A 14,582-nucleotide genomic window follows, 5' to 3' on the forward strand; every position below is an offset into this window, starting at 1 on the left:
GATACCGAAACCGATACCGAAACAGCACCGATACCGAAAATGACTGTTTTTAAAAAATATTTTCATACATCAGATGGTCAGAGACTGAGGACATATTACAGGAGATGGTCAGAGACTGCGGGCATGGTACAGGAGCTGGTCAGAGACTGCAGGCATGGTACAGGAGATGGTCAGAGACTGCGGGCATGGTACAGGAGCTGGTCAGAGACTGCGGGCATGGTACAGGAGCTGGTCAGAGACTGCAGGCATGGTACAGGAGATGGTCAGAGACTGCGGGCATGGTACAGGAGCTGGTCAGAGACTGCGGGCATGGTACAGGAGCTGGTCAGAGACTGCAGGCATGGTACAGGAGCTGGTCAGAGACTGCAGGCAAGGTACAGGAGCTGGTCAGAGACTGCAGACATGGTACAGGAGATGGTCAGAGACTGCAGGCATGATACAGGAGCTGGTCAGAGACTGCAGGCATGGTACAGGAGATGGTCAGAGACTGCAGGCATGGTACAGGAGATGGTCAGAGACTGCAGACATGGTACAGGAGCTGGTCAGAGACTGCAGACATGGTACAGGAGCTGGTCAGAGACTGCAGACATGGTACAGGAGCTGGTCAGAGACTGCAGACATGGTACAGGAGCTGGTCAGAGACTGCAGGCATGGTACAGGAGCTGGTCAGAGACTGCAGGCATGGTACAGGAGATGGTCAGAGATTGCGGACATGCTACAGGAGATCAATGCAGCCTCACTGTGCCAGCAGCCTACCAGTGCCCGCCATGTAGCCTGCCTGTGCCTCACCAGTGCATATAAATATACACATATAAAAACGCGTGCACACACACACACATATAAAACATACAACACACATATAACACATACATGCGCACATACACACTTAACACACATACATATAAACATGCACACACAACATACATACATATAAACATGCACACACAACATACATACATATAAACATGCACATACATACATACATATAAACATGCACATACATACATATAAACATGCACATACATATATATATATATATATATATATATATATATATATATATATATACATATATATATATACACACATACATACACACATATAACACACACAGGCATACAAACATATATAGACAGTCTTTTTTTTAAATTGGCAGCTGCAGCTCTTCATTAATCTCCATGCTGGGTACTGCACTCTAGGGGGAGGCAGAGAGCACAGCACACACTGCTAAGACGCCTCTGCTTTGGTTTCACTTTCACAGTGAACATCGTGCCCAGCTCCTGCACAGCTGATTTACACATCGGCTGAGGAGACATATGCAGCCACCGCTATGGAGAGGGGGACTTTAGAGCGAGACCCCACAGGCTGACTGCAGCATAGGTGAGGAGGGAGGGGAGCAGGAGAGCTAAAGATAGAAGGACACCCCCGTGATGGGCGGCCCCGCAAGCCCCGCCCCATTTTCGGCACCAGTATCGGCGGAAATTCTCTTTCGGCTTTTTGCCGAAAGGGACATTTTCGGCCGATATGTTTCGGCGGCCGAAATTTCGGTGCATCCCTACCTTAGAGGATATTGCTTATATATTGAACTTATAGCTTGTGAATTAAAGGAAAATGGATCGTTAGTGATATGAACATTCTATGTTCCCTTTTTGTTGCAGGTACAGGAATGTATGACTCATGACATACGAAAGGGAAAGCTTTCTTTCCCGTACTCCATCTATTGCATGTAGGTCTTGCCAGGTAAGTGACCAATTTCTGTTTAGATACGTTTTTCAATCTACAATTTAGAAATAATTGTTATTGTATTGTTATATTAGAACAGTTAGGTTGGCCATACAGCAGGAACCAGCCGAGATTCTAACCATTAATGGACAAGCTGAATGTACGAAGTTGATCAATCAACTTGGGTAAAACCAGGCTGCTGGATTCTCTTGCGACTTATCGCTATCGGTTGCTATAGCCAATAGTAATAATTACTGTCTTCTCCAGGTGGGGATGACTTGCCCCACCGGGAGAAGAAAATGGACCCAACAGGAGGGATTATGGCAACAACACACTTTGTTGATCTTATGGTTGCAGGAAAGAAATTTGCTCTGTGCATGGCCGGCTTTACTTGTAAACTTGTAGGTGCCGTGCGTGGGAGAGGCAGATTTTCTTTATAGCCCACTTTTACGCTTGAGATGCACCCCATCCCTTATTTGAGCCCTTTTCACAGGCTTTAAAAGATGCATATACATAGCTTTTTTTCCTGGTGCTTTCAGTTCTGTTTGGTGTTTTCACATGGCCTTCCTCCACTCTTCTTCAGCATGGTCGGTTCCTAAATGTTGGAGAGTGGTGCCACGTGATTGCATAATGCGTTAATGAGGAGTTGTCATTAATTGACCCGCATTGTGATGAGGTTTTGGGATTTTCCATTTGCAATGACTTGAACGTCAGATTGCATATTATTAGAGGTCGACCGATATGGGTTTTTCTCTGGCCGATGCCGATACCGATATTTAGAAATCGCCACGGCCGATGGTCGATATATGATGCCGATTTTTTTTTGGGCCGATATGTTAGGCTGATTATTTATTTTTTCCCCTTCATCTCATAAAATCTAACAGTTCGACACCTTTCCCACTGGGGCGTTTTTCAGGCGCTTTAAAATAGCGCCTGCAAAACGGCTCCCCTGCAGTCTGTGTGGAAGCCCCGAGTGCTTCCACACTGAGGAGATGCGCTGGCAGGACTTTAAAAAAAAAGTCCTGCAAGCAGCATCTTTTGAGTGGTGTATACCGCTCCTCCACCACTCCTGCCCATTGAAATGAATGGGCACCGCTGCCAAAGCACCTGCAATGCAATTTGGCAGCGGCGCTTCACGGGCACATTTAACCCCTTCCTGGGCCACTAGCTGAATTATAAGTGCCCCGCTAAAATGACGGTAAAGCGCCGCTAAAACTGGCAGCGTTTTACCGTCAACGCCTGCTCGCTCCAGTGTGAAAGCAGCCTTAAGACCCCTTTCACACCAGGGTGTTTTGCAGAACGCCCTAAAGAAGCTGCACCATTGTGTGTAGTGTGAAAGCCCGAGGGCTTTCACACTACAGCGGTGCGCTGGCAGGACGTCAGAAAAAAGTCCTGCCAGCAGCTTCTTTGGAGCGGTGTGTTTACCGCTCCTCCACCGCTGCTCCCTATTGAAATCAATGGGGCAGCGCTGTAATACTGCCGGAAAAACATCGCTATTGCGGCGTATTGCCGGCGGGTTTAACCCTTTCGCGGCCGATAGCGGGGGTAAAAGCACCCCACTAGCGCCCGAAATGCGCCGCAAATCCGGCGGTAAAACGCCGCTAAAAATAGCAGCGTTTTACCGCCCACGCTATCGGCGGTGTGGTGTGAAAGGGGTCTTAGTGATACAGAAAATTTCTTACATTTATTAAACAAAACAAACATCCAAACAGTTCACGTGTATGTATAATTTAGAATGAGATTATATATATATATATATGTATATGTATGTATATATATATGTGTGTGTGTGTGTATATGTATATATATATATATATATATATATATATATATATATATATATATATATATATATATATATATATATATATATATATATATATATATATATTACACAAAAACAGATAATCAAAACTTTTGGATGAAAAAAAATGGGCTAACTTTACTGTTTTTTTTTTTTTTTTAATCTGTGTATTTTTTCCCCAAAAAATTGAGTTTGAAAGACCGCTGCGCAAATACCGTGTGACATAATATATTGCAACAACCGCTATTTTATTCCCTAGGATCTCTGCTAAAATATATATATATATATATATATATATAAGTTTTATATATATATAAAAGTGAATTTCTAGCAGAAAATACTGGATTTTTATTTGTAAGCATCAAGTGTCAAAAAAGATTTAGTTTTTAAATGGTTAAACTGAGAACTTCTACACACAGAGCTCAATTCATTCATTCAAGTGTAAACATTGTATCATTTTGATCTTTTCTTGGCAGACTGCCCAGGAGACAAGTCACTTCACTCAAGTCTCCAGGCAACTTGCACTGGCTTCTAGTACTGAAGTCATTTGCAAGTCGCGCTGAATATATCATCGGCCTTTTTTAACAGAACAATCGGCCGATGTCGATTAATTAAAAAACGCCAAATATCGGCCGATATATCGGTCGACCTCTACATATTATGTTGACCGTAGTGGCTTCACTGGTCTGTGGATAAGGCTGCAGCATGGACACTGCTTTGTAGGCTTTATTCACCTGAAATGTGGTCCGTGCATGCTTCCCATAATAGCTTCTGATCAGAGACTTAACTACCTGTACTAGAAGTTATGCAGAATTGCGGAAGATCTTGGCAAGTGGACATCCTTCATCACAGGACCTGGGGTGGGGAAGAAGATAGAGTCTTATTAGAATTTTTACAAAATTAAAGTGGACTGGGTCTCTATTCGCAATGGGAAAATGAACAAGGCGTGAGTAGTGTAAACATAAATTTTGTGCAGCTCTTCCCAACTGATGAAATAGAGCAGATTCTGCTCATTGGTACCAAAGAGGGGACATGTCCCTTTTTGTTCAATAGAAATGAGCTGCTCTGATTTCTATGCCAGAGGGGAACAAGTGACATCGTCCGATCCAATTTGATCATATACAGAAGTTTTCTCTGTTGAAAACTGTTGCAGACCATTTGGTAATTAGTCATGGAACCTGCACTAGTTTCTATTTCACATTGAAAAAGAAGCCTGTGCATATAGACCTGCTTTAATATGGTGCACGCCAGTTTCTTGCATCGTCCTAATGGTGCTGGAAGCTTTAGTAATTCCACCTAGAGTTTGTATTTGGTATGATATTTTACATACAGCTGTATCATTATTTCATTTTTAAATGAAAGATGTGTTGACAGATGCACTTTAAAGAGCACGGGCTTATATCTGTGGATAGCTGAAGGGCTTGTTTCCCGTGTACTGTATAAATAAGGTATAGATGAAGTCCTCCTGGATTGGTTTACATGTGTACTGTCTTTGTGCTGTGTTTGTTTTCTTCTATCTCTGTTCGTTCATACAACAGCATTGGGTAAACAGAGCCTGTAACTGTAGATTTGGAGAGTACATGATAACTGCAGTGCCAGGCACAAGTGTGCTCCAAGATCTGCAGTCTGCAGACTAGTCATAACTAATGGTATGTATGTGTGTGTGTATGTATATGGGAGATATATAATCTCATGTACTGTATAATAGAAATAATCCAGGATGTAGTAGGTGGAAGACTGGCAGCCAGCTAAATGACCGTGACCACCAGCTGATGTACTTGGTGACAGTGATGCAGAATAGGAAAGACACATTTCTTAGCTGGTTTAGCTTTGCCTGCATTCATCTTCAGCTATGCATTCTTTCTTTCTGCTTCAAGAATTTTGTATTTTCAGTCTGCCAGGCTAGGCTACACCACACCCTACATATAGAATTTCCTGCTATACTGCCCATGGTTCGGTTGCCCCCTCCTTTCTTTTTTTTTTTGTTTCTATTTTGGGAACTTAGAATGTTCAATCAGCCTAGACCACATTATATTTATACACCGATCAGCCATTTATGACCTCTTACTGGTTAAGTAAATAACATTATTTATCTAGTTACAATGGCATCTAAAGTGGGCGGGATATATTGGGCAGCAAGAATTTGATGTGTTGAGCGCAAAAAAAAAGGCTATGCAGTTTGTTGTATATGGGGCTGTATAGCTACATACTGGCCAGGGTACCCATGTCCACAGCCAAAAGAGCATACTATGGGCAGTTGTGTATCAGAACTAGACAACGGAGTAATGGAAAAAGGTGGCCTAGCCTTTCTTTTACAACAGGGGTGTCCAACCTATGGCTTATGGGCCGCATGCAGCTATGAATGCGGCCTAACACTATTGTAAACTTACGTAACCTCCCTGGCGGTAATCCAGAGTGTGGCTTGGGGTTAATTTGCAGTACCAAAAGCAGTAACCTGCAGTGGTAAAACTCACTCTTGGTTGTGGCCACAAGCTCACCCCTTCACATAAAATGCAGGGCTAATGGCTCAAATAAACAAAACACCCTCTTGTTCTACCCCTAGATTTATTGAGCACTTGAGCAGGTGTACCTAGAACTGAGATTTAAGATTTGTAGGGGGAACAAGGGAGGCTTCAGTATAAATGCAAATACACCAAAGGTGCAGTTACAGAAAAATATTTCATTGCATTAATTGCTGATTTTGTTTTATTTATTTTTTAAGATGTGCTTGGAATTCAGCTTGGGGGGGAAAAAACAAAAAAATAAATAAATAAATAAATAAATATATATATATATATATATATATATATATATATATATATAACTGGATTAAAAATAGATTTTTATATTGGCGTGTTTTTCAGCTTTTTGCCATATATCTATTTTTGAACCCTTTTAATCGACCATTTGTGTATTTAGCTGTGGGGTGTTTTGTAACTCTTTAAGAGAAGGTCCGCCCACCCCTGCAAAAATTAAAATCTAGCACATACACATACTGCAGCTGCTGACTTTTAAAATAGTGACACTTACCTGTCCAGCGCGCCCGCGATGTCGGCACCCAAAGCCGATCTCTAGATCGTCTCTCGGGTGCTGCCGCCGCCATCTTGGGTATGGGAATGAGGAAATGGAGCCTTTTCGGCTTCATTTCCCGGTTCCCTACTGCGCATGCGCGAGTGCGCAATAAGGACGGTCCCCGCTGCCTCTGGGATCTGTGTGTTTCCCAGCAGGCAGCGGGGCACTTGCGGAAAGGGGCGGGCACTTGCGGAAAGGGGCGTAATCTACGCCCCTTTCCGCAGAGAGCTATCCCGGAAGTGGGTGCAGATACCTGTACTGTACAGGTATCTGCACCCCCCTCCCCCCTGAAAGGTGCCAATTGTGGCGCCGGAGGGGGGGAGGGTTCCTATGAGCGGAAGATCTACTTTAGGGTGGACCTCCGCTTTAATAATGGGACACTTACATGTCCTGGAGTCCAGCGATGTTGGCACCGCAGCTGATGTTTCCATCAGCTGTCAGGTGCTGCTACTGGTAAGGGAACCCATTAGTGAAGCATTAGGGCTTCAGGCCGGGTCCCTACTGCGCATGCACAAGGCACTGCTACGCTCTTCTACTGGCTCAGCGGAGGAGGGAGCCAAGCTGCTGACGTAATAAGCCGCGGCCTGATCTCCCGGAAGTGGAGACAGTGCATGCATACAGTGTAAAATACGGTCCAAAATCCAGACAATGAATGCAGATTTTTATGGTTTACACAGTTAAACCTTGTGGACCAAAACAGACCAATGTGGGTGGGTGCATAGCCTACAATACTGCTATATTCACATCTGTATAAATTGCCTATCGGCGCTTTGTGGGAGATTTTAACCCTTTTTTGGGCGCTAATGGGGGTTAAAACTGCCCCGCTAGCGGCCGAATAGTGCTGCTAAATATAGCGCCACTTTATTGCCAGCACCCGCAACACCCCAGTGTGAAAGTAGCCTAAGGGTTTACATTTGTGGTTTGGGTGGGGGGTTAAACCCAATAAGTTCATTGTGGTCCGCGACCAGTTACAAAATGTCTTAAGTGGCCCTCGCTTTTCAATAGGTTGCGAGTCCCTGCTGTTGGGCCATGGGTTATGCTAGCTTCCTCCTTTTTGTAAAGCACCTTTTTGATGCATTTTTAGCCATGTATACATGTTCCTTTGTCTTTTTGTCGATAACACAAATAAATGTTGTGTGTAGATCAAAAAAAATAAATCCTGGCTTTGAAAATAATCAGAGCTGTGAAAACTGGAGTTAAGGAAGCAGCTGAGCCTAGGTAAAACCTCTTCTATAATCTTTGATGGCAGATCTGCTTGGATCTCAATATAAAACGTATTCATTTTATCTCCATTTTAAAATCTGGGAGGGATGCTAATATGCAGATTTACTTATCATCTTAACCAGACACTGAATATAATTTGATTTGTGTGCCTGCCTGCTCTGCTTTACCGGAAATTTGTATTGACAGAAATATGCAGGCTGCTGTTGCTGTTCTCTCCTCCTCAAAACATTAGATCCCAGGCTGTCATGCTGGTCCAGTGGTTTCAGCGCTTTAAAGTGGTTGTAAACCCTTACAAACCACTTTGACATACAGGTAAGCCTAGATTAAGGCTTACCTGTAGGTCCAAGAAATATCTCCTAAACCTATACAGTTTAGGAGATATTTACCCGAAGACAGCCACCGCTGTCTACGGCGCATGTGCAGTAGACCGCGGCGCGCAGGCGCACTGGGCAGGCCGCAGATTGTGGCGATATGCCGCAAGTGTCGGCTCCCATGTGCATGCGCGGAAGTGACGTCATCGCGGCTCCGGCGAATCACAGCGCCGGAGCAGCGAGACCCGGAAGTCGCTCCGGGATACATGGCAGTGGTGAAGAGGAGGATGGAGGACCGCTTTGGGGGCTTCGTTCTCAGGCAAGTTATTCATAATGAGCTATTATGCTATGCATACTAGCTCATTATGCCTTTGCCTTACAGGGTGTGTTTTTTTTTTTTTTTTTTTGCCTTCCTCTTTAAAGCACGAGTCCGCCGGGAGTTCCGCCGTTTTTTTTTTTTTTTTTTAAAAGCCAGCAGCTACAAATACTGCAGCTGCTGACTTTTAAAATAAGGACACTTACCCGCCCAGCGCGCCCGCGATGTCGGCACCCGATGCCGATCTCTCGATGGTCTCTCGGGTGCTGCCGCCGCCATCTTGGGTGTGGGAATCAGGAAGTGGAGCCTTTCGGCTTAATTTCCCGGTTCCCTACTGTGCATGCGCGAGTCGCGCTGCGCAATAAGGATGGTCCCGCTGCCTCTGGGATCTGTGTGTTTCCCAGCAGGCAGCGGGGGACTTTCGGAAAGGGGCGTAGATCTACACCCCTTTCCGCAGATAGCTATGCCAGAAGTAGGTGCAGATACCTGTACTGTACAGGTACCTGCACCCCCCTCCCCCCTGAAAGGTGCCAATTGTGGCGCCGGAGGGGGGGAGGATTCCAATGAGCGGAAGGTCCACTTTAGGGTGGACCTCCGCTTTAAGTTGTTTTCCTAAACAAGAATGCAAATAAGCATTTTTTGAGTTTTCTCTTGTATACAGTTTTATCTTGCTGCATGCTTGTTGCAGTGAAATTGATTAAAGTGTTACTAAACCAAGGATTATGCATTCATTATATCTGGTCCCCCACAGTGCACAGAACATGGAAATACAATAGTTCTAGTACATGTAAACTGCTAAATACCCTTTCTCATCAGTGTCTAAACAGCAGTCTTGCTACTTCTATCAGTGTCTGGTTAAAGCTTGTAGGAGGAAGTTTTCATTCTCCCATGATAGTCCTATGAAGGTGTAGGACCTCTGATCCTTACCCCCAACTCTACCTGCAAGCAGCACACACTTGCCTTCCCTTTGCTAATCCACAACTCTATTTAGCCATTGAATAAAAATAAAATTTCCGGTACTTGGATATTATGTGCACAGAGGAGCATGTGATTTGCTCAATGCGACAATATGGTAGTTGGTGACTGGCCACTGTCAGTTGCGGGTGGGAATAATCCACAGCCCTGTGCAAGCTCCTGACTGTAGGCTTACAAAGGGAGTTCTTTCTTTGCTCTTGGTAGCTGAACTGAATGGCAATAGAGGGAGGTGTAAGTAAAGCTGGCCATACATTATAAAATTGTCTTGTACAATTTTCCTTTGGATTTACCAAAACCATATAATATGAGGTCATACCGAAATACTTTGAATTTGTATGCAATCAGGCAGGCTCTTGCTTTACCTTGGAAGATGTCAAACTCAATTTCATCGTTGGACACATAAGCAGTATGGTTGCCCCCAAAGGGCCACTTGTATCTAGGTTGCACTACGTACAGGGTGCAGGGTTCAGGATTATGTCACAATTACCGTATATACTCGAGTATAGGCCGACCCGAATATAAGCCGAGGCCCCCAATTTACCCCCAAAAAACTGGAAAAAATTATTGACTCGTGTATAAGCCGAGGGTGAGACATGCCTGTCCATCCCTGTGTGTCCGTCCATCCCTGTGGGTCCATCCATCCCTGTGTGTGTGTCCATCCATCCGTGTGTGTGTGTGTGTGTGTGTGTGTCCATGCATCCGTGTGTGTGTGTGTCCATGCATCCGTGTGTGTGTGTGTGTGTGTGTGTGTGTGTGTGTGTGTCCATGCATCCGTGTGTGTGTGTGTGTGTGTGTCCATGCATCCGTGTGTGTGTGTGTGTGTGTGTGTGTGTGTGTGTCCGTGCAGCCTACCTGTGTCCGTCCAGCCTGCGTCCCGTCCAGCCTGCGTCCCGTCCAGCCTGCGTCCCGTCCAGCCTGCGTCCCGTCCAGCCTGCGTCCCGTCCAGCCTGCGTCCCGTCCCGGCCCGGCCCGGCCCGTCCCGGCCCGTCCCGTCCCGAGCCGAGCCTCCGTCCTTCAGCTCTTCGTCGGCGGCCATTCTAGGATTCAAAAGCCGCGCCTCCGTCGGTGATAGGCGGAACACTCAATTTCCCACTGACTGCTGGGAAATTGAGTGTTCCGCCTATCGGATGTCCGTGATAGGCGGAACACTCAATTTCCCAGCAGCCTGTGTTCCGCCTATCACGGACATCGTCTCATCCTCGTCCGTAGTACGAGGATGAGACGATGTCCGTGATAGGCGGAACACAGGCTGCTGGGAAATTCAGTGTTCCGCCTATCACAGGCGAAGGCGGAGGCGGAGGCGCGGCGTTTGAATGTTAGAATGGCCGCTGTCTGTCTGCTCGATACGCTGATCGAGCAGGCAGACAGCGATGACTCGAGTAAAAGCCGAGGGGGGCTCTTTCAGCCTCAAAAAAGAGGCTGAAAATCTCGGCTTATACTCGAGTATATACGGTATGCTACGTACAGCAGGGCTCGACAAAACCCGGTCGCCAGGTCGCATTGGCGACTAGAAATAGCGACCTCGCGCCTGGGGCAGCACAGCTGGGGGTATCCTGTGTCTGTGGACCCCCCCAGCGTGATCGCGTCGGGCCGTTCCGCCGGCGGGCGAAAATTTAGGCCGCGGCTTTGAGGCCTTCTGCGGTCCTATGAGTCCTTATGGAATCTGGCGCCCTCTTGTGGTCGCCGTTGGTATGACAAACCAGCAATGTTAATGAAGATTCCTCTGCCTGTATTAAATTACCTGCCTCTTCTTCCCTTTATTTAGAACCCCCTAAACATTATATATATTTTTTATTCTAACACCCTAGAGAATAAAATGGTGGTTGTTGCAATACTGTCTGTCACACCGTATTTGTGCAGCGGACTTACAAGCGCACTTTTGTTGGGAAAAAAAATTTAGTTAATAAAAAAATAAGACAACAGTAAAGTTAGCCCAATTATTTTTTATATTGTGAAAGATAATGTTACGCCGAGTAAATTGATACCCAACATGTCACGCTTCAAAATTGCACCCGCTCATGGAATGGCGACAAACCTTTACCCTTTAAAATCTGCATAGGCGACGTTTAAAAAAATTCTACAGGTTGCACGTTTTGAGTTACAGAGGAGGTCTGGGGTAGAATTATTGCTCTCGCTCTACCGATCACAGGGCTACCTCCTATGTGTGGTTCGAACACCGATTTTATATGCGGGCAGGACAGGGCGCGTTTAAAAATTATTATTTTTTCTGCTTTATTTTAACTTTTTTTTTTTCCACTGTTCTTTTAAAAAAAATGTTGTGTCACTTTTATTCTTATTACAAGGAATGTAAAAATCCCTTGTAATAGAAAAAGCATGACAGGTCCTCTTAAATATGAGATCTGGGGTCAGAGAGACCTCGGATCTCATATTTACACTAAAATGCAATTGAAAAAAAAATTGTAATTTGAAAAAAATAAATAAAATGTCCCTCTAAGAGCTATGGGCAATGACTTTGAGACGGGGGGGGGGGGGGGGGGGGGGTGGCGACGGCGCTGTTATCTTCCCCTCACTCGTCTCCATGTCAGGCCAGGGACAGGTCCGGATCGTCGTCACGGACCTGGCTCCTAACTTTTTAAGCTGGCTCCTAGATTCCAAGCAAATTTGTCAACCCCTGGTGTAGGGTTCAGGGGTGCGCTATGCTCTATGTGCAAATTCTCATTTCCACCTCATCTTCTTGGTTTTGACCTCTGCACCTACCATTTTGCCCCATTCCCCCCCACCTCTGCACACATCTTTTTCCACAGCCCTGTACAGCATATTTCTATATTTTGTGATATAATAAAGACTTTTTGTATATTTTTATACAAAGCACTCCAAGCTACAATTGATTATGAAATATTACTGTTGGCATTTAAAGTCCCATTTCTCTGGGTTTTTGTTCCTTATATTTACAAGAATGCCGGTCTTCATGGTCACCATTGGGTACAGCAAGTCCACAAAAGCCTGCCCTCATGATGCAGTCGCTGGATGTAGATTAAAAGAACACACAGCCGCCAGAGCCGTCGGTACCTCCGCCACTGACAAGTTATGGCAGACCGACCCACGATTGCACTCGGCTACACACACAGCCGGCACTGCTAGGGAGACTGAGGAGGAGAGAGTTGGAAGTGTTAACTCCTGTTGCTGAAGAGACCTCTTCCATGACAGCGGAAAGCAGATGGTGAGACCAGGAGGTGGCGGCCAGCAGCCGCTGCACAGGCCTCATGACAAAGCATAGCGGGCCAGATGCGGCCTGCGTGCCCTGTTTTCCACCTGTGCACTACATACTTGAAGGCAAATTTTAAGGACGTGATAGTAGATAGTTGAATAAGATAATAATGTATGAGTACATTAAGATTTTTGAAAGATAATACAATTATTTAAAAAAAAAAGAAGCTCTTCTTACGCTAACGCTCAATGCTGGTAAGGTGGCATCACTCTGAAACTACACTTTTTTTTTTCTTTTCTTTTTGGTTTTGCTTAGTTGCCGGGAATTTCAGGAATTTATTCTGTGGACACATGAGAATTTGTTAGTTGGCGATTACAAATTAAATACACTGGACATGCTACAACATTTTGAAGCAAATACGGTCTAAAGGATTAGTACCAAGATTAAAGTGAACGTTTAATGTAAACATGTTTTGGGGATTACCGTTTCTCTTTAAATGCTGCTTAGGATAAAATATTATCCTTGGAGAGGAAAGGAACCTGATGGTGTATTGCGTTTAGGATATATTGTGACTAGAACGATGCAAAGGCAGAGAGACCTGGATGGCCTTATGTACGTAATATAATCACCGGGGCAAGACATTAGAAATCAGACATTTGACGGCGTTAAGGCGGTTGGCACTAAAAGTTGTTGTATTGAATTATTGATGTTTTTTTCTGAAGGTGCTGTCCTTGGTCCCAAAACCCGGTCATCTCAGCATGCAAATTTATAGTATGAAGTAGAGAGGCTTATGCAAGCACATCTGTCATTGGTAATCCCTGGGGACATTATTGTTGTTAAGGGTTTCTAAGCTGTCAAATCCCTGTTCTTCCAAGATCTCTTCACTAGCAAGGTGTGTCCAGAAAATAATCGTGACTATGGCAGCTGTTACTTTAAATAAGTCTAACCTGGCCAAAATTGTATCGAAGGTTTCAATATTGTGTTTTTTAAAATACCTGTGTTATTATTCAAATTGATCCTTTTAGCCTAGGCCTTTGTCAACCTTTTCAACACATTGGAACCCTTGAACCAATTTTCCAGTCTCCGGGAACCCCTGGTAAAATGGACTATATCTACAACTCATAATACATAAGTGTGATGGTCATAGGGAACAAAACTTATTCCACTTTTGTTCGTTGGAAAGAATTGCCCCTTTTCAGATTGCTCAAAACCTCTGAAGGAACCCTGGTTGAGAAACCTTGTCTTAGTCCCTACAGGTCCTAGTCCCAGAAAATACATGGACACTTGATAGACTAGATCCCAGCTTAGTCAATCTCCTACTACTAAGCTATACTCCTAACATGAAGTCCTGTCCAGCTGTCACAGGCTAGAACTTTAATGGAAAGTAGAAGCTTAGACTGGCCATACGTGGTCGAATTTAAAAAGAATTTTCTTTTGAAAATCGGAAAATTTGTGCGTTTTTTGTGATCTGATGGTCCACCATTGATTTTGAAATTCAGCCAAGCAAGCCTTCAATTTCACCTCATGATGCTACAGAAAATAATTTTCATGGCTGGGAATCTTCTTTTCTGTCCTGGAATTTTCTTTTCTTGCAAATGTACATTTCTATTTTTATTACATTTCTCAGACTATTCTTCCATCATTAATTAGAAATTTGTTAATTTTTTTAAAAAAATTCCAAAATGTCCTATTTACAAAAATGTGTTCGCCGCATGAAAATCGGCTGTTGCTACAGCCCACTAATGTGCGAAATACGAACAAAAATTCTTAGATAAGATTTTCTAAAGAAAATTATTTTCGAAGTTCTACCCATGTATGGCCTGCCTGCCTTAAGCATGGGTTATGGCTGGGGAAGTTAAGCCCTGGCTGGGTCTTGGATGTGTCCTGTGTTCAGCCTGGTTGTAGGATCCAAAGGGCTTGCAACTTGCATAGGAATCAATTTGAAGTTTGAAATAGGCAACGGCCTGTTTAAGTCGCATACTAGCACGG

The 14,582-nt window shown here is 44.4% G+C and overlaps 1 protein-coding gene across 3 annotated transcripts in view; it reads left to right on the plus strand.

Annotated features, from left to right (window-relative positions):
• Positions 1 to 14,582, plus strand: part of OSBPL8 (oxysterol binding protein like 8) — a 403,742-nt gene that overhangs the window by 37,491 nt on the left and 351,669 nt on the right. For 2 of the 3 annotated variants that reach the window (XM_077474149.1, XM_077474151.1), the window contains exon 2: positions 1,659 to 1,740. The exons of the other annotated variant lie outside the window; for it this stretch is intronic. The gene's annotated coding sequence lies outside the window, so the exon portion shown is untranslated. The remainder of the gene's footprint in view (positions 1 to 1,658; positions 1,741 to 14,582) is intronic. 3 annotated transcript variants of the gene reach the window in all.

Source organism: Lithobates pipiens, unplaced genomic scaffold (assembly GCF_037356315.1).
Source record: "Lithobates pipiens isolate NorthernLeopardFrog02 unplaced genomic scaffold, aLitPip1_a1.2 Scaffold_8, whole genome shotgun sequence".
Lineage (NCBI taxonomy): Eukaryota > Metazoa > Chordata > Amphibia > Anura > Ranidae > Lithobates > Lithobates pipiens.